Source organism: Strigops habroptila, chromosome 8 (assembly GCF_004027225.2).
Source record: "Strigops habroptila isolate Jane chromosome 8, bStrHab1.2.pri, whole genome shotgun sequence".
In the NCBI taxonomy this organism is placed as follows: Eukaryota; Metazoa; Chordata; class Aves; order Psittaciformes; family Psittacidae; genus Strigops; species Strigops habroptila.
Window position 1 is genome coordinate 39,957,769 of NC_044284.2, and position 20,371 is coordinate 39,978,139.

Consider the following 20,371-nt stretch of genomic DNA (forward strand, 5'->3'; position numbering starts at 1 on the left):
ACCCTGTCCAAGGTGGTGGTACTTTGAATATTAGGACCACAAGTATTGGATGTGGTGAGGATGAGGGACAGTGGCTATAAACTCCTTGCTATGTCTCTTGAGTTCCTCTTAATTGGTGACAATAAACTGGCTTTTAGGCAAACTTTTTCTACTCTCTAGGAGTCAAACAGTTTTTATGGTGTGGTCTTTTTCCCTCAGAAGCTTGGTGGCTTCAGCCTGTCATTGCTCTCCTTTGCTTCTTCATTGCGGGTGGTTCTGTGGCTCCTAGCCTGGCTTCCTGTTGGCACAGGTGACATGCTGTAGCTTTGTTGCGGGTCTCTGACTGGCTGGTCATCTCTAGTATGGTCTCACCAGAGTGCCAGCTTTCTGGTCTAGGTGTAGCAAGACATTTCTCATTGTATGTCAGTTTCATTGCTGTCACTTGTTTTCTTGCTTATCAATACATGCCATTCTTATAACCTGTTCTCTATATCATTTCTTCTGGTTCTTTTGCATGCAGACACTTCCATTCATACTTATTTCAGACTGATCTTGTTATTTGTGTTATGCATCCCTACTGAGTGATTATGTGATGCCTTGACTGTTAACTTGATGTCCCACATTGAATTAAAACACACAAGGGTCGAACTGACTTCACAGTTTTTATTTATTTGGATAAACTTTTCTCACTTTTGCCAACTAGAATGTCCTTAGAAAGCCAAATCTGAATCATAGGAATGTAACTTCTGACTGGAAATGGCATGTTAAATAGGAGAGAAAATCACCTCATAATGAAGAAGGTGATCAGGAGTCATCAGCATGGCTTTATGAAGGATAAATAATGCTTAACCGAGTTAATAGCCGCCTATGATGAGATGACTGTCTTGGTGCATGAGGGGAGAGCTGAGAATTTTTTTTATTTCAAGTACAGCAATTACAGACACTGTATCCCATAACATCATTGTAGACAAACTGACAATTATGGACTATATAAATGGACAGTAAGGTGAACTGAAATCTGGCTGAATTACTTCATTCAAATGGTTGTGATCAGGAACAGGATGTTCATCTGGAGGCCCGTCATTAGTGTTGTACCTCAGAGTTGATACTATGACAGTACTGCTTAGACTCTTCATTAGTGACCTGAATGATGGAGCAGAGAGCACCCTCAGCAAATATGCAGATGACACAAACCTGGGAGGAGTGGCTGATGGACTGGATGGGTGTGCTACCATCCAGAGGGACCTTGACAGGCTGGAGAAACAGGCCGGCAGGAATCTTGTGAAGTTCAAGACAGGGAAGTGCAAGGTCCTGCACCTGGGAGGAACAACTACATACACCGGGACCTGCTGGGGGCCAGCTGGCTGGAAAGCGGCTTGGCAGTAAAGGACCCGGGGGTCCTGGTGGACCTTCTCCTCTACTCAGCCTGGACAGATACATCTGGAGTACTGTGTCCAGGCCTGGTCTCCCCAAGACAAGACACAGCTACAATGGTGAGCATCCACTGAAGGTCCCTGAAGATGATTAAGGGACTGGAGCAACCCTCCTGTGAGGAAAGGCTGAGAGAGCTGGGGCTGTTCAGCCTGGAGAAGAGAAGGCTCAAGGGGATATTGTCACTGTTTATAAATACTTGGTGGGAGGAACTAAAGAATAGGGATCTAGGCTTTTCTCAGTAGTGTCCAGTGAATAGGCAAGAGGCAGTGGATACAAAAAGAAATTTAAAAAATGTATTTATTTAAAAGCTATTTATATATTTATTAACTTCAGGGTGATCAGACACAGGAACGCTTTGCCCAGGGAGCTTGTGGAGTCTCCATCTGTGGAGATATTCAAAATACAACTGGCCCTGAGCAATCTGTTGAAGTTAGCCCTGCTTTGAGGGGGTGGTTTAGACAAGATGTTCTCTAGAGGTCACTTCCAACCTCAACTATTCCATGATTCTGTGATTAGGTATTATAATCATGGTACTTATTTACAAACAGGAGCTAGTAATTGCAGGAGTTGACATGCTTAAATAGGAATTATAGTCTTGGTAATCACCACTAGAAGAGATCCCAGGGAATGCAGAGGTTTTATATGAAGAGTAGTTGTCTGTCTTGTTGAATGCAGCAAAACTTGTTTTGTTCAAAAAAACCCCAAACAAGACCCTGAAACATTTATTTTTTTTTCCTGAATGAGGCACTGTGTGTCTTTCAACTGCTTCTTGTCTGTATTGGTATTTGTAGCCTAAACACCAGATGTTTTTAGAGAAAGTTATCACACAGTATGTGCCAGGGAGTATTTTCTTTAGGTTTCTAAGCTAATTACTGAGGCATAAAAACATGAAAATAGAATGAGGGTGTGGCCAGGTTTCATAGTCTGGCTATATCTTTTCTGGTGTTTATTTTTTCCCCATATTACCACAAAACAAAACAGGCATTTAACATGTAATAAAAATCCACCTCTCCTTGCTCCACCCCCCTCCTTAAGCTCTAGCTGACATTGTTCCAGAGAAGTCAAGTGAAAAAATACTTGGTGTTTCTTCTCCTTATTTTCACAACTTTTAGGTTTAACTCATGAGTTCAGGACCTACCCCTTGGATTTTGAAGGTGATGCATTGGAAATAGTTTTATCCTGTTTTTAAAACAAAAAGAATTAGCATCAATCTCTCCCTCAAGAAATCTCTGCAAATACAGAGGAAAAAGCTCCTATTGAAAATTGTATATAAATTATGGTAGAGAGTGTCTCATTCAATTAAGGATTATCCATGGTGATTATCCATGGTCTGAATTTCAGTCATTTACCAGGAAGGAAATCACTATGAACAAAGTCAGTGGTGATTTCCAGCAGGTGATTGTTGGGTAGTATTCCATGGTTTAGGAATGTTTTGAACTAATTCATGCTAATAACTAATTCGTATGAAATAATATGGCCTATGAAACTTCCCTTTGTTTTTGTATTATGCATGTTATGTGCATATATGCAGAGTTAGGGTCCTGTTAATACCCGGCTATAGTTGGCATAGTAGCCAACATTTGCAGAGTAGAAGATACATTCACATGAAAGAGACTGAATGTATGAAGGCATCTGCTGAGACTCTTAAGGTAGATAGACCCCAATATTGCACACATTTCTCAGCTCTGAAACAGTCAAACAGAGGAAAAAGACATAAATTCTCCAAGTAGGGTGTCATATGCTGATTTAAGGGTTAGTGAAATTTAATAAAAGATGATAAATTAGGGTTAATGAATGTGGGGTTGTCCTCCTTTGTTTCCTGTTAGTTTTCTAATCTGTAGTGGCCATACCTTTAATTTTCCACTGCCTCTATAGAGGAAGGGGCATGTTCCTCCTGTGTCGGTTCTCTCTTTGTAAGGTATTTCAGAGTTTTTTCTGTCTCTGGAAGCTCAATTTGATAAACGAATGAAGAAAGATCTTATTCTAGATTGATGAAGGTTAAGCTTAATGGTGCTATCCTGTTAAAACAACTAACACATTCTGCATACTCACTAAATCTGCCTCAATTGCCTTTTGCATCTTGTAATGCAGTTTCTCATGTAGAGATCTGTGTATGTCCTAAAGAAATTGCAGTGTGCTTTGATTTTAATATAGGAAGCCTATCACCTCTATTTTTATGCCTGACTTCAGTCAGGTAGTAGAATGGGAGAAAGTCAGTCTCATTGGGAGATTTTCTCCATATGAAAACTTCCCGGTTTGGCAGTTTTCAAGTGAATTCAGGAAGTTGTGCCCATATCTCTGTGACTGTCCTGTGATATTTGGAAATGGAGCAGAGTTAACATTCAAAATGAGTTACACTGCAGATCTGGAAATGCCACGAAATTGGGTGTAGCAGTCAAGTAGGTAGAGAGATACTGGGACTCAACTGTGGGTTTTCACCCCTCAGGCACAGTGAAGGTGAGGGGAACACATGGGATGGACTAGACAGGAACTGAGTAAAGGAACCTGCAGGGAAGATTTTCCTGGTTATGGGGCAGCATCTGTAATGATACCTTCTTTTACGTGTCTCAGGGATTACAGCGACTCCTTGTCTCATCTTTCGTCATCGTCAGTGGCAGGAAAGACCTGGTATATTGAAGTTCTTCTAAGAAAAGCTTCTTCCTAGCCATGTAAATCTCTCCCCAGCAAATCCAGCAGTGTTACAGGGTTGTTGCTCTCAGGACCTTAGGTGAGAGGAGCAAACGGCCTTGAGAAAAAATGTGTATTTTTCAATGCAAAGCAAACACACACATATTGTCACCTGTCACTGTACTGACAAGGTTATTGATCTCACCTGAGTGCATCCACGGTTGTGGCTTGAACCAGGACCTTTGTATGGCTCATGAAAAACAGGTCTGTTAGTGGAGTCGAAAAGAAAAGGCCTTAGCCTTTCTTTTTGAAGGAGCTGTGCTAAGCTTTTCTCATCTCAAAATTGTTCTTTGTACAATTTTAAAACAGATTTACTTTAATAATGTTGCTATTCAGATGTTTTGAATTCAAATTTTGAAGCTCACGCTTTACCAATGTGGGTGAATTACTTTATTCACACCTCTATTGCTGATTCATCTGGAAGTAATTTTTTGCAGGGATGGTTTAACAGGCAATTATATATTGATTTATGTGAGTTTCAATGGAAAGCAGTAAAAATAGCTCACTTGTTTTCTCTAGTGCATTCTCTCTCTTTCTGTTTGTATGTATATATGTTTAGTTATCTATATACTTTGGGTTTTTTTCTATTGTGAGAGGTGGTAAGATAACACAAATGCAACAGAAAAGCAAAGGAGATAACTGCAGAAAGGCCCTGAAACTGCACAAGCCTTTTATTCATTTGGTTCTACCAGTGATGTATCTAATTAATCTTCCAATATAAAGGACAGGAAAGAAATTGCTCGTTTATCAACTTCTCAAGAAAAGGCCAAACCAAATTGAAAATAATTGTATTTAGATCTATAGAAAACCCTGCCATGCTTGCATGTGATTTCTTATTAAAAGCCAATGATCAATTCTGCTTATTATGTCTGTGCCGTTATCTCCAAAGTGCAGGATCTAATTGTGCTTGTAAGGAGGGTCATGTTTTTGAATGCCCGTTTTGTTTTCAGCTTCAGCTTCCTTCTTTCTGCTTGGCTTTGTGGTATAGCGCAGCACAATGAACTGGCACCTGAGAATAAAATTAAAGTGCCTACGGTGGAATTGGACATTAAATACTATTGTAATCTTGGAAATAAGTGTTAACAACATAGAAAGTGTCATGCATTTAAAAAAAACAGTTTCAGCTAGGAACTACTTATTTGAACTCTGCATATCTGGCTTTCCAGTGAGCAGACATATTGCCTCGTAGTGAGGTTTTATTTTCATGATGTTTAAGCATTAGTAAAACTAGTTGGTTGTTTGGATTTGGTTGGTTTTGTTTGTGGTTTGTTTGTTTGTTTTTTCATTTGTGCTGAGTTGGCATTGTAAATTAAATCAGTTATATTGTTAATTTATCAGTAGGGAAGGAATAGGATTTTATTAATAATAGTTAAATGTAATCACATTTTAACCATCTAAAGTAGCTATGCAACCTGACTGAATACAAATATTTTGGTGTCTTTGTAGTAGTCATTTGTTCGCATATGAGCATGTGCTTCCATGAGTAATGGCATCAACAATAATATTGTTGAAGGTAAGGATCTTTAAAGAGCTATAGAAGTTTGAGGTGGAAAAGTGGATAGAAGTCTTCATTGTCTGATCTCCAGTAATTGTATCACAGCGTATTTCTTGAAGAAATTTGCCACACTATTAACGGTTTAATTTCAGAAATGTCGGGGGACATCTGAAATCTGCTCCATGGTCCAGCAAGCCACCTAAATTTGTTTTGTTCACCTTCGTGCCATCAGAAGTCATGGCTTTCCAGGATGACAGATGTTTTCCCATTCAGAACGGAAGGAGGAAAGCATACTCAGAAGGTCTTTTGGCTTAAGCTTCTTGAATCTGGCTCTTTCCTCCTGGCTGAATAACAAACACCTCCTTTCTATCCTTGATACTGAAAATAGTACAGAGAGCAGCAGATGAAGGTGGCAGGGAGTCACATTGTTTGACAGTTCTGTCTTCTGCCATCTTTGCCATGATTTATCTAAAATAACTGCTCTAGGAGTAAGAGGAAATGAAATTTTTTCCCAGGCTGAACTGGACACATTTTAATTGAAGATGCAGGTTGGCTGGAGGATTAACTAACCTCCTCTATGGCGACACATTAAAATGTTCTACAAAAAAGTTTTCTACCTCTGGTGGTCTGTATGTCAAGCAGTAGCAGAGTGTCTAGAGTTACTATTGTTAACATAGTAATCATCTTAGTTGTTCTTCAGAAGAAAAAATCTGAACTTTCCCTTCCTTTGAAGGAAACAAACCCAGTAACTTCTAACTGATTTTTCTGAGGGATGCGTTGAGTTTGAATATGGAAAAAGACTGGTGATGATGCATGGCAGGTCTGCAGTACCTCTTGTTCTCACAGTAAGATGCTATCCTCTTTCAAGACACTTCTATTAGGCAGAAGAGGCCGTAGAGGAAAGATAACTGTATCCCAGGATCAGCACTTAAAACAATATAAAAGGAATGAACCCACAGGCTTTCATGTTTTGTTGATAAAGACACGTAGGTAAAAGTGTAGATGCAGAAACGCCTAGAAATGAGCTCTGTGCCCCGTATTTATGTTGGCCAAGAAGTGTTCCTTGATACTGGCTCCGGCATCAACAAAACTGTTGAGGCTTAAGATGGAGAACTCTCCCTGGAGGTGAAAATTCATTTGTGCTTCTCTCGGACCTCTTTCAAGCAGTCAGATCTGAGGAAAGAAGTAGCATCTCGGCAGTCAGTAGCACAGCGGTAATTCAGAGGAAATCTTCACATGCAAAAGACCCTGGGGCCAAGATGCTGCAACCCTTGCTACCCTAAGTCTTTGTGTTGTCTGTGACAACTCTCTTTTTTTAACCTGCATGACCCTGAAGAATACTATGTCTTTATTTTTTTAGAACTTGATTCCTGTGCCCAAAGAAATTCTATATTCTCTTCTCTCTGAACAGTGGAGGAGGAAGCTCTGTTGTCTACTGGGAGTTCAGTGCACACAAGAAAAGTTATCTTTTTATTTCTAAGCCTAGAAATCTTAGAATATGTGCATTTGGGCAGAAAAGTTCAAGCTGCCTTGTGTCATATTTGATCAGCCTTTCTGATATGTGTCTTTCTCAGAAATGCTTTGGTTATTTTATATCTGCAGATGTTACAAAATTTAAAACTGAAGTTATTGGAAACAAGTCATGACTATGTTACAGAAAACTCAGGTAATCCAGTGCCAATGTCTATTGCATGCAGTCGCTTGAGGAAAAAAAACCCAACTGTGATTCATTCTCAGTGTAGTGCAGAGAACAGTTGGGACCAGACATTTGTTTCATTTCATTTGTTGGGGTTTTTTTATGAGATAACAAATTTTTGAAGCACCATGCTATACTGAGACCTAAACTTTCAAAAATAATTGGGAGAAAAAAAGGCAAAGCCTAACAATATTCCCTTTACACCCCACCCCCCAAGCTTTTGCAAATAAATAAAGACAAGACACTGGGGACAGTGTCTTTATGCATTTTTGCTGGCGTTTGATTTCCCAGGCACCTGCAGTTGAATTTCTCTGCTTTGAAAATAAGCGAACAAACAAAACTAAGTATAGAAGGATGGCTGTATGCATTTTATAAATGCAGAGCTCTGCAGTGACAGTAGCTTTTAGAACTGAAGTCGCTATTAATAACTTTCCATTACAAACCCTAGGCATTATTTTTGCCGTTATTGATGCTGTTCAAAGTTAAATTCAGTGAGTGGTTACTTGGCTCTTATCTAAGCAATACGTAGCTACTGGCATAGAAGTTTAGCTGAGTACTTTATAAGAGTAATATTCACATTTTTAGGATCTCCTTATCACTTTGTTTCAGGATTCTCTGTTTTCCTGCAGTTAATGACACTTATTTTTACCATATTATAGCCTTGATTCTCTATGGAGAATAAGTAGAGGTGTTTCATTTTATTTAAGAATGACAATGTGCTGGTTTACTCTTTCTGAAATTTTTAAATATTGTGGTGTTTGGCTGTTTCATATTGCTTAAGTCTGAAATAATTCATCTATAAATTACTATTTTTCATGCAATACTGTGAACACCTGGGCAGAGAGGTGATTGGCACATCTGCCAGCCTCTCTCAGAAGTTCATTGCTGTTACACTCATTACTGTTTCAGATGTGTACCCACAGCCCTACAGGTGTACTGATGAGTTGTGGAAGCCATGGAGGGGATGACAGGTTCCTTCTCTTTGCTTTCACTTCCCCACATTCCTTATCTCTATAAAAAAAGTTTAAACTATAGGAAAAAGTTAAAAATTATTGTGGGTCTGTTCACTGGGAAGCCATGACCATATATCTTGGTTTTCTATTCAATTGTTCAAGCAGCAGATGAAGATCAAGTCCTCATTACATTATCATATCTGTTTATTATTCTTTCAACTTCCTTTGCTTAATTAATGCAATTTCCTCAACAATAATTCTTAAACAGAATTTGATTCTGCAAGTGAAATTAGTCAAAAGCCATGAAAAAAAAAAACCCAAAACCAACAGAAAATCTTATCTCTGAGTAATTAACATAATAAATACTCTCTGAAATCAGGAAGTATAGGCACAAATTCAGCATGCACAGCTCAGGCCCAAAGACGGCCTGTCAGGTTGAGTCACCCAGTTACTGTGACAACAGAGCTGCAAAATCTTCCGCTTCAACAGTTCTCCATCCCAGCTGCATCTGCACATTGCACCAACCTGGAGTGGGTCCTTATCACCCCTTTCCCAAATAGGAAATACAGCTAATTCCACTAACATAAATATGCTATGGTTGACATAGCTTAGAGAGGCTCAGAGATTAAGGCCTTGACACCCTCCCACACCCCTAAAATTAAACTATAGCTAAAGTTCTTAGCAGAGTCAAGTGATTGCCTGAATAGCTATTTTTTAATCTCATAAATCCTTTTGTTAACCCATGGCTAGAGCACAAGATCAATGACCTTATCCTGCATCCTCACGAGGAGCAATTTCGTGGCAGTCTGAGTAAGCCACCTGATTGTGCCACCTGGGATGCTTCATCTTTACACAGTAGGGAATATTGATTATATTTCAGCGAGTCAAGAGGAGTGAAAGAAATTGGAAATGGATCAGGGCTTTGATTCCTAACTGCCTAATGAGAATGCTTTGTTTGGATTGCTCACGCTCTCCTGAAGGTAGCCTGTTGCAACATGCTGTATTCAATAATCCTTTTGCCTTCTGGTAAACCATATTTCCCACTTTGGGCTCTTTTCTTTTCCCACCATCAGTGATATGTGAAAAATTTGTTATCAGGCTATTGGTTTTGATGACGCTGCAAGTTACCTGACCTGTCAGAAGTGAGAGAAAAACTATTTCAGCACCTCATTATTGCTGCATTATTTTTAAACTTTAAGTAGTCCTGAAAAGAGTAAATGCGATTTCTTTCTTCGTGAAAGAAATAAAAGGAGGCTTTTGTGCTACTATTTGGTACCTGCAGAATATAGATGCCAGCACACAGTTTTCTTCATTACAGAAGCTCATCCATACTCACATAGGCCTTTATAGACACAAATACCATTGCTCTTAATAGGAGCAGGAAGCTCAGAGGCAAATTTGGCCCTCGCTTCTCTTATAACACAAAGTAAAATTTATGTTTGTATTCTAATGAACTTCCTTTGAGCACAACATGAAGCACAGTGAGTACCTCTCTGAGGAGGAAGGACATTTGGTAAGAAAGCAGCATCTTGCTTGGGACAGTTTGTGTTTCCGAGCAGGATATTCTGACAATGGGTTCTTGCAAAGGCAGTGACTTTCTAGCCCAGGGGAATCTGCTTTTGCAATGTGTTTGTTTGCTCTGCCCTAAGATGCTCCAGAGCCATCTTCTCGAATCAACATGACAACCCCAAGCACTTCAGGATTTGGTAAAAACATGCCTGGTCAGGGCCAGGGGTGTGAAGGGGAAGGAGGCAACTGCCTGGCCTTGGTAACCCTTGAAAACCTCCTCCTCTTGCTCTTCAGCAGCAGAGGACCTCCTAGCCCAAAGAGAAAGGGTTCATCACAGGCACAGCACTAATTGCTCAGGCGAATTAGGAGGACGAATGGTTGTGGACTGTGCCAGAGTCCATCTTGTGTTCTGCTCACTCTCATTAATCTTCCTCCATCAGGCAGCTTCTCCTCTGGAAACAGGCTGAGGTCCTAATGGCTGAAGCAAGCAGGAAATGAGCAGCACATTTAGAGATCCAGCACTGGACTGAGAGCTCACATGGGGGCTTGTGGGGAACCCTGGCTCCCCTGGGAACACCAGTGTCCCTCGTTATTTTCCTTCCATCTTTCTGTATTATAGCATCCACAGAATGTCAGTAACAACGTCTTGTAGCAGGACTTTGTCACAAGCAGTGTTTACAGGCTACCTGTTTAAACAAGGGAACTAATTACCTATATGCCTTGTTCATTTTCAATCTTTGATCCATCATACAGGAATTTTGTACAAGATAATGCTCCATCCCTGGCAGTGTTCAAGGCCAGGCTGGAGAGAGCCTTGGGCAACATGGCCTAGTGTGAGGCGTCCCTGTGCATGGCAGGGAGGTTGGAAGGTCCTTTCCAACCCTAACCATTCTGTGATTCTATGATTATATACTGTCACAGGAATTTGGGACAGGAGGAGAGGTGGAAAAAAATGAGGCATGTTTTTGAGTCCCTGATGTAAGGGATTTCACATGTCTTTATTCAGCAATGAGGGCATGTGAAGAACAAGCAACTGTCATTAAGGTTACATGGGTATGGGTTTTGTATTTGTTTCCTTTTTGTTGCTTTTATGATATAAAGTGATTTATAAGGGTTAGCAAGAGGATAAAGATGTCTGTGCTGTGGGAGGCTTCTCAGAAAGATCAGTAGTGGTGGCTCTTAACTTTTTAATGTGTCTTACACTACACTAATGGACTGAAAACAGCATTTTATTCTGAAGGCAAATTTGTTGATACCAGAAAACGAGACTTGGCTGCTACAGGAGTGAAAGGAACAAACAGCACACTGTAATGTAGGAAAGTATTGAGCTTTTATTTTTGTGACCCTGTCCAAATAGGAGGTAATTACAATATAATTCAATCCTGAAAGTCTGGAAATGATGACAGTTGGCAGTGAGTGACATTTTAAGAGAAACAAGCGTATGTTTTAGTACATCTTCTCTTTCAGACTCTTAAGTATTGCTGATTCTATTTGCTCTTCCTGCTTCCCTTTTTCCACTCTTAATACATGAGCAGAATGCAAGATTTAGGCTTGTCTGCACCGTCACTTACTAAATTTCTTTTCCCTGATACTTTCTGGTACTTATGATCTTGCCTGGCTCTGCTCTTGTGCTTGGTGTGTGTCGCAGCTGAGCAGCTGCCCTATCTGTCTGTCCTGATAAGGGAAGGAGGCACTTCTGTATTCATCCCTCTGTAACTTCCCTTTCTAACCTGTGCTGCTAGTACTGACAGTACCAGGGGGAGCGTGCAGTCTGTCTCTGTTACACTGAACCTTTAGCCTGGCATGTACTAGTGAGCCAGCTTCAACAAGTGATGCACACGGATACCAGCCCTGTAAGGAATAGCACTTCCCCATAAAATGGGGCTAAGCACTGGAAAATATGCAATATTGGGTCATAGTTAACCTTTTAAATAAAATCCCGTGTGGTGGAGAGTGATGTGTGCCAGTTGCTGTATGCCTGGTAGTCAGTATATTTGAATTAATAAAGCAGTATTTTTTAATCTCCCTGGGGAGATTAAATCCTAGGATTTACACCTGCAAGGACTCATTTAGGAAAATGAAGAATAAAATTCCTTTTGAGTTTTGATACAGTCTTGCGACCTAAACCAAGACTGTCTCCTTTCAATCACTTATTTTCCTCAAGTTCAGGGAGCGCTAACAGTTTCACCAGACACTTGAGTTTCCAAATACCCCAGAGATGGATGTTTCACAGCAGCTCTGTGAAGCAGGATTTTAGCATCTCCCATTCAGAGAAGGAGAAGCTGAAGCAGACAGTGCAGCTGTATGCTCAGGCACAGCTAACTCTGGCTATGCAAAAAGGAAAAGTGTCAGGGTATTTTAGGTTGAGGCACTTCTCCAGCCACGGAATCACATTGTTTCCCAATTAACTATGTCGCCTATAGGTTGTTTTCTTGTGTACGTATAATAGGAATAGGACAGTCAGTTATCTCTCTCTGTTTCTTTCCTCTGAGACTTGTCGTTACACCTTTGATAGATTCACTTAATAGGCTCATTAAGGAAATGGAGGGCACTAAGTGTTTGCTACATCAGTAAGCCTCAGTTGCCATCTTTTCAACCCCAGATGAATAGGAAAACAAAATATTGCCAAAGGCGTCTCTGTGTGCAGCCCCCAAGGATCCAGAAATCATTCTGAAAATTATGAAGATCGAAAACAGCTAATCTGCTATACAATATGCAGTTTACTGCCCATAGAACTGGTGATGGCTTGTATACACTCCACCCCAATCACAGAAACGATTAAGGGCTGTGTTAGAGCACTAAAGAGCATGAAATGTAGTTTCCATGCTGCAAGCAAATTTGGTTGACGCATAGGCCCCCAGATAGGTCTTACTCTGGTTCTGAAGTGCCACACAAATATAAGCTATTCTGTAAATAAGAAGTAAAAGATGTTATCACTGCTCTGTGTGTGTGTAAAAAGTAGGGAAAAGGGACACTATGTTTTCCCTTTCCTGCTCCAGTTTAGTAGTTTAGTGCCTGGACAAGCCACTTACCCTCTTTCCTGACCCAGCCACAATCCCATGCCACCTTTCAATGGATCATGTGCCGTACGGGTCCCTGGTTGTGTCTTGCTGCTAGAGACCAGCTTCACACCCATTTAGCAGTGGAAAAGAAATAACTGGTACAATCCAGCCCCAGATTAAGTGACCCAGAAAAATCCTTCATTCAAAACTCCTGTTTAAGTCTTCCATGAAATGCGCACATGTTGTTCTTGCTGTTCTCATTACTCAGTTCTCTCTAATAGCTGCTGTCTATATAATGATTCTCTGTGTCCACATGATGTTGTTCCAGAAGGCTAGAGAAGCAACACACTTTAGAGGAATTATTTGGCCAGAGCAAGATCTGTGCTGTTGAGATTCAGTTACTCAAAAGATTCACAGGGACCAAATTCCTTAAGTGCATGCAGAGACAGCATTGAAGTAACCTAGACCCGAAATTGATGAGGAAATATATTAGATAACTCTGCAACTGAAAACACGGTGTGTAGTCAGGGGGCACTAATATAGGAAGGGTAGTCTGATATGATTGGGTTTGAGCTATTTAAAATCGTTACTAAGTAATTAACCCGTGAGGTGACTGTAATGGACATAATTTTAATCAAGATTGAATTATTAACTTGCCAGGCACGCTTTGGAATTTATCAGTACCCAGGCAGGGCAAAGCCTCTTGGCTGCATTAACTAAAGATCCCCAGCACTCAGGAAGCACTCATAAAAGATGCCCACCATATCAGATTCACCAGTTAATGCTGTTCTCCTTGCTTCCACTTAGAGGCCACCTCCCCAGTTTTACATTCAATTTGTCTTTTGCTGAGAAACTGCTAATTTCATGCTACTTTAGCCCTGCAGCAGCCAGCCTGTTGCTAAGCAACCTCCAAAATGCTGAAGGGGCCACAGTTTAGCTGCTTTTCTGCAGCCCACCCTCATTCTTATTTATTTGCTTTTACAAGTTATTTATTTATAACATGGAAGCAGAGCTATTAGCCTCCATGTTGCAGCAGGGTGCCTTTACTTGCATAGCTGTTTGCCTTCTCTCCAACACCATCCAGTACCCTCTTTACTGGTGTTTCTGGTCATCAGCTGAGCAAACTCCTCATGATATTTGCTGAGCTGGAGTGGCATTCAGTAGTATGCTGGAAGTGTATTTCTAAGGCGTAGCTGGCCATGGACCGCTGTGGAGTCTATTTGGTCCCAGCAGTCTTTGATGGAAGAAAGAAAGGGTCAGAACAAAGATGGCTTTAAGCCATTTTTGTGCTTACTTTATTTCTGGCTGCTTTAACTTCAGCTGTGTCCGTATTTCAGGCTTCTTGTTGCCTAACTAGATCCACAAAGGTTATCCATCCCCTGCCCAGCAATGCTGGGAAAAGCCTTGCTGTAGAGGCAGTTCTACAGGAACAACTGCATTTTTGTAGGGTGGGGTTTGGATCCTGGCCAAGGCACAGATTTGGCCTAAATTGTATCAAGAGAGGAGCACGTTGCTGGTGGAGTATTTGGTGTATAGATAAACTGCCAGGGCATTTGTAGTGGCTGCAGGTGGATAGGGGAGGATAGCACAAGTGTAATGAAGCTGCAACTGTGCCACTTGTTCTAGATGTGCTTCCAAAATGGGGGAAGATCAAAGTGGTTTGTGTGTACTATTACATCCTGTGCTGCCAAGCAAAAAATCAGGACCACTGTTTTGAGTCCCTTTTCACAACCAGGAAAGCATTAAGCGGATATACTGTGACAGAGCCTGGCTGTGTTTGTTGTGATAGCGTTGGTCACGTCAGCATCGGTGTTAGACTGCGATGATAACTTTGATGAAAGAACTGCCACACTCTTCAGTAAAGGCTTCAGAAACAATTCAGATGCTTTCACAAGCTCCAGTATTTTGCATTTTTACTCCAGCACAATACCGTAGCTTGAGAAAAGAGGGATGAATCCTTTATTTGGAACAAACTGGCTGTTTGTACCAAACTGGTTTTCCCCCCTTTTTCCTTTTTCTTTCAGCAAGCAGAGACAACATTCATGAGCTGTGTCTTTGAAGTACACTTCTTCCACAGCTGTTGCCTTTTGGTCCTCTCTTTACTGTCTTTGGCTGCTACTGAGTGGTAGCTTCTCTATCTGCAGTAGTTTTTGTTGAAGACTTCTTTTTGATAGAAAAATAATTTTTCTGCTTTGATGATCCAGCCACTACCTGACCTCCTCTGGAGAAGAACAGAGAGAAGCACTTGAATGCTTAGTTTTGTACATGCAGTCCTGAAGAACAGGGGTTATGCACAAGGTCAAATGTAATTTTTTTACATCAAAGTGAGATGAGAAAGGTGATGTTTTAAGTCCAGATTGAATTTTCTCCTTATTTGCTTTAAGCATTTGATTACCTATTTGGAAAATAAAAATATTTCTGAGTGTGGTTTGGCATGCTCATTCTGTATTACAATTTTTTCAAAATGAACTCTTGGTCTTTTTGTCATTTATGACGTGTCTGTCACTGGGATGTCCGCTTTTTATGCACATTCAGAGGAGTGCTGATTGTAAAACCTTTGCTGACCTGTGGCTCCATGCATTTTTTTTAATATGGTTGAGATTTCACAAGCCAAGTTGTGCTGTTTGTGATGGCGTGTATGTTTTGGTGCTGTTCTTCACATAGAACTCAGAAATGTGATAGGTGCTTGGGCAAGTATTTAAGTTATCTCAGGTATTCTTTCAGCTGAGTTGTGAACAAAACACAGGAGACTTATTCCAGGGCATTTGAGCTGGTGCTAGCTTTTACTGCCCTGAGAAGTTGTTTCAGGTATGCTTAAAAGGGTCGAATCAGCAGATGTTGGTTTCATTAATTGAAGATAGGAAGAAAAAGATCTTTCATATAGGAAGATGTTGGGTGTTTAGGGAATGGAAGATGATGATTCACACCCTGAATTACACCCAGAGGCAGGCAAGTGGCTAGTATGGGTGGGTATCTGTATGTTTCTTCTTGTGGCTCTTCCCACATGATGTACTCTGCTTTTGCTCTTGAACTTTCAGAGCTCTGGCAAAATGTAGGGTGGTCTGCAGTGCTGAGAAAGGATAAAACATACCTCAGCTGATAAAGGTATTACAGGAGACACAGCTGCCCTAATGCTATGTCTGATGACTGGTTTGTGGTGCTGCCTCTTGTTCTATCCTTGGTGGTGTTGGGCCTAGCCAGCTATATATACCCTGAAATTCTGTTTTGTGAAAGATCCAAGAAGAGCACAAGAATGCAAACAATACTGATAAAGCAAGCACATGTCATACGTTCCTAATAGGGGGAAATAAAAAAAAAAAGAGAATAAAGATATAGTATTGCCGGAGAAAATAACCTGGATGTTTTGCAGTGTGCTACTGATAACAGATTGCCAAAAGAGACACCGAGTTAGGGCAATCAATCTTAACCTTACAGTGAGCTTTTTCTCTTGCTGCTGTTATACTTCATTATGAGAGATAAGAAAAGTCTGACTCAGATGTTTCTGGTCTTTCTCAATTTCATAGTCCTAAGTAATGTTAAGGAAACTATCCTTTTGTTTTTATTTTTTCCCAGGACAGTTCAATAGCGATACTGTCCATCTCAGTAATGTCAATAGTGTGCAACATCAGGGATGTGCTGTGTCACAAGAATCACCAGTACGACTCATTCATTTCACTCTCCTTAAAACTGGGGGAGCCAAGTCAATGTACTGCTAAATCAATTGCCAGTCTCAGGAGTGTTTCTAAGTCCATGTTTAATTTTCCAGGTTATTGTAAAGTTCTGCAGTAAGACATATCTATATTATGTGGCATTCCAACAAACAACCATCATATGGCTGAGAAAGGTCATCAAAGCCTTCACCACTTTTAAAGAGTAATTAGTTTCAAAGAGTAATTAGAAACTGAGTTATTCTCCTACAGTGCAGCAGAGGGACATTTGTAACCTTTCAAACCATTACACAGGTCACATATAGACAGCAACATAGTTTTTCTTTTCCACATTAGTTATTAGTTTGTTATGAGTTGGTTTACTTCATTTTCAGATCAGCATCTCATTTACACCGTTAAATTAAATGGTTCAGTTCACTATTGCTGGAGGCAAAAGAATGAAACCTTAGGGCTTATTCTTGCAGTCTCCAAATCAGTGAACAAATGCAGACACTGATTTCCCCCCTATTAATTTAAACTGTAAACACATGGTTGAATTTTGATAGATGATATGCTTTCTGAATACCAGTGGATGGTGGGCTGAAACTGCTGCCTTGTCATTCATAGCCAACATCAAAACTGAGAGAAGCAGAAGCATGGTATCTCTTTTCCATCGTTATAAACCAAAGTTTCCCATTTTTTAGCCTTTTTTTTTTTTTTTCCTGTTTTGCTTAGGGGATTGACTTTTCCAAACACTGAAAATAACGATGTTGATGATATAAAAAGTGTGCTTTGGAAATACATTGAGGAGTTTTATGGTGGTAGAAGCCTCTTTTTAAAAAGCTTTTTTTGTGAATCATCCTAAATTTTATTGCATTCTCTGTTTTAATTTGCTTGCTGTTGTGGTGCTTGTTTGTTTGTTTGTGGTTTTTTCCGCAAATCAAGCAAAAATTAGCTCTCATTCATTTCTGCACACTGGGAATGAGTGAGCTTCCAAGGGAGCACAGCCTTGGCACGCATGACAGAAACACTGACCTCAGCTTGAGCACTACATTGTGCCCAGCCTGAGCACATGGATACAAGGAGAAAATGTTCTCTTGCCCTGTGGACATCTGTGCTAAGCTAGACCAGTTCCGGGGGGGAGGGTTATTATTTTTATCTCTTAGATGCATAGATATAGTAATAGTAGTAATAAAGACCTATAGTCCAGATTTTAAATAAAAGACAAACTTGGAATAAGATAAATGGGGAGAGTAGAAGAGTATATGGAAATATCTCTGGTCTCTGGTTTCTGAAGAAATACCTCATTATCATGTAGAGAGCTCTTTGACATCTTGTGGAATAACCTGCCTTCTCTCCTCCTCCATACATTTGAGCTTCTAAAATAAGCTTATTAACAGTCAAATCAAGACAGGTTAATCTTTAAATCATAAGTAAATACAGAAGCTTTTCTCACTGTGGTATATTGAAGTATTAAACATAGATGCAGATTTTCACAGTAGGAGACTAGATCAGCACAGTTAAGCATTGAAATAGTTTGTCTCCCAAATCATCTTTTGAGAACAGAATTTCCCTTTCACTGTACTGTATGGTGATGAATGGGGATTTAGCGGCAAAGGATTATGTGAAGCTTAGATTAGTGGATGCCGCTGGTCGTCTTACACAGCTGATCGGCTTGTACAGTCCTGAGCTTCTTTCCTGCTCTGGAGTTGACCTGTACAAATTCCTGGGGAATTTGTCCAGGGAAGTACTGAGGCTTAGCTGCCTTCCATCTTTCCCAGACAATGGATTTCGTGTCAAATGCTTTCTGTATCAGGTTGCTGTTAATCATCTTTGGTATAAATATAGAAGAGCTGTTTTCTGGACTCTTTTGGTTATGTTCAGTGCTTTGACCTCCAAGTTAATGCTTTCCTTTTTAACTCCAGCATTGTGGAGGACACTGCTCTCCTGGAAAGTGTCACTAGTTTGTACTTTTAATGTATAATACATGAAACAATCTCATTTCAGAGTCTTCAAGCATGCCTCAGTCTAGACTGCGTCTCACAATCAGTCTGACTTCTGTACCTCAGCAGCTGATATAACTTGGACTAGTCTGTCTGGTTTAGCCCAGTTTATCTAACACCGTGTGCCATTTCCTGCTCACCTGCATCATTTCAGTCTTAATTACTCTTTATCTCATCTTCCAAGCAATCATACTGTGGATTTATTTTTGCTTTGGGAATACGCCATTACTGTTGTGCTATATTTACACATAGAAATGCCTCAGCTTTTCCATAAGGCTTCTGTCAGGGGTTCCACATGGAGCACATGGCCACAGACCTTTCTGGGGCCTTGCTGTGGTGCTCCCAGGGTACCAGCACAGCAGCGCCTGCCTCATCATTGCACGTCAGGGTTTGTGCCTAGCCAGCTCCAGTGGTTTTGATGGACAGAGGATGTGCTGTGGTCCTGCCTTTCTCTTTATTTAATTACAGTAATTTCTCATAGTGACTCTCCAGCCCTTCGTTCTTTCTCCTTTTTTTCTCGTCTCAAGCTAAAAGTCAGGTGCAAAGTAACGATCAGTAAAGATACTAAAATCTGATGTGATATAGGGCGCGTCAGAGAGGTCATCCAGGTAAACATGTCATCGTGCTCTCCATGTGCAGCATGGCTAGTTCACAAGACATTTAACAGCACTCTGGAGAAAACTTGCCAGACAACATTATAACAATCACAACAATAATAATACCACTTACGGGTTTGCATTTTTCATTAATTTTACCTTTATTAATCTTCCTCTGGGAGGTAGATAAGAACTGTTAATCCCTCTTTGGGATGGGAAAGAAAGATATGGGGAGATGTATCTTCCTTGAGAAAGAAAGTCAGGTGTGGGATTGGAATGAAAAGTCCTGGGTCTTGGGCCCCAGTGAGAATCTCTTCATGTGACAGATGATACTCTTTAATGTGCTACTTGGTGTTAAGTAATATCTTTTGTTTGCTGATCATATGCTGTAAATGAAAAGACAGTAGACCATGGGTGAAGGTAGTGATACAGATAAATACTTGCTGTATGATTATCATTTGTGTGAAGCCTGAACAAAGTCTGTTACTCTGATGAAGCTTTTGCTTGATAAAATCTGGCTCTGCTTGTATTAGCTTGTGGGCAATTTGGGTGAAATCCCTGAATCAAGCTATACTGAAACCAGGCCAGAAATCCATATAAATAATTGTAAGTGTAAAGCATTCCTGTGCAGCTGCTGTGCTAATTTTCTTGAAGAATATGCTTGAGCTCATTTTTTTTTCTTTTCAATACCAGTTTAAGTGATAAACGCAACAAGTTTAAAATATGTTTCACAGGTAGTGTTGGGTTGGGATCAGTTTATTATAGAACTTAGCTCTCAGTGGCATTTGCATGGTCTGAATGCCTTACAAACATTTTTCAGTTGTTGGATTAATAGCCCCAGATAATATGTATCGGAGACATTTACAGTGGCAAACTGATTGTTAATGTTTGTGCCTTCAGCAGCTGGAAGGGCCTGTTTGTGTTGATTTGGCTCTGAGGGCATAAATTCAGGAGACACTGGTCATGGCCTTAGGCAGGTATAGGAAGGTCCCGGGTACATGGACTGCTTTTGGGCTGCTGCCACCTCCCTCAGTTGTGGTGTTGTTTACGGGTGTCTGCCATCACTGAAGTGGGAGGAGATAAAAAATGGGTCCCCAAAGAGAAGGGGTGAAATATGAAGCGGGTGGCAGAAGCCTGTTGCTTTCCAGGAATTATACTCTAATTCAGCTGAGGAATTTTTGCCTTTTCCTTCTGAATGATTTCTGTAGGGCTGTCTGCAGTGCAAACTAGCATGGCCCCACTCACAGTGCATTAGGCTGGAGCAGCCGTTGGCATGTTGGGGAGCACACCAGTACCACCCCTTGGAAACAGGGGGAAAAAAATGGCCTATTTTGCTAAAATAAAACAGGTTGTAAAACCTGTTTTACAG

The 20,371-nt window shown here is 40.5% G+C and overlaps 1 protein-coding gene across 4 annotated transcripts in view; it reads left to right on the forward strand.

Annotated features, from left to right (window-relative positions):
- RABGAP1L (RAB GTPase activating protein 1 like) overlaps positions 1–20,371 on the forward strand; it is a 252,449-nt gene that overhangs the window by 195,867 nt on the left and 36,211 nt on the right. The window lies entirely within an intron of this gene.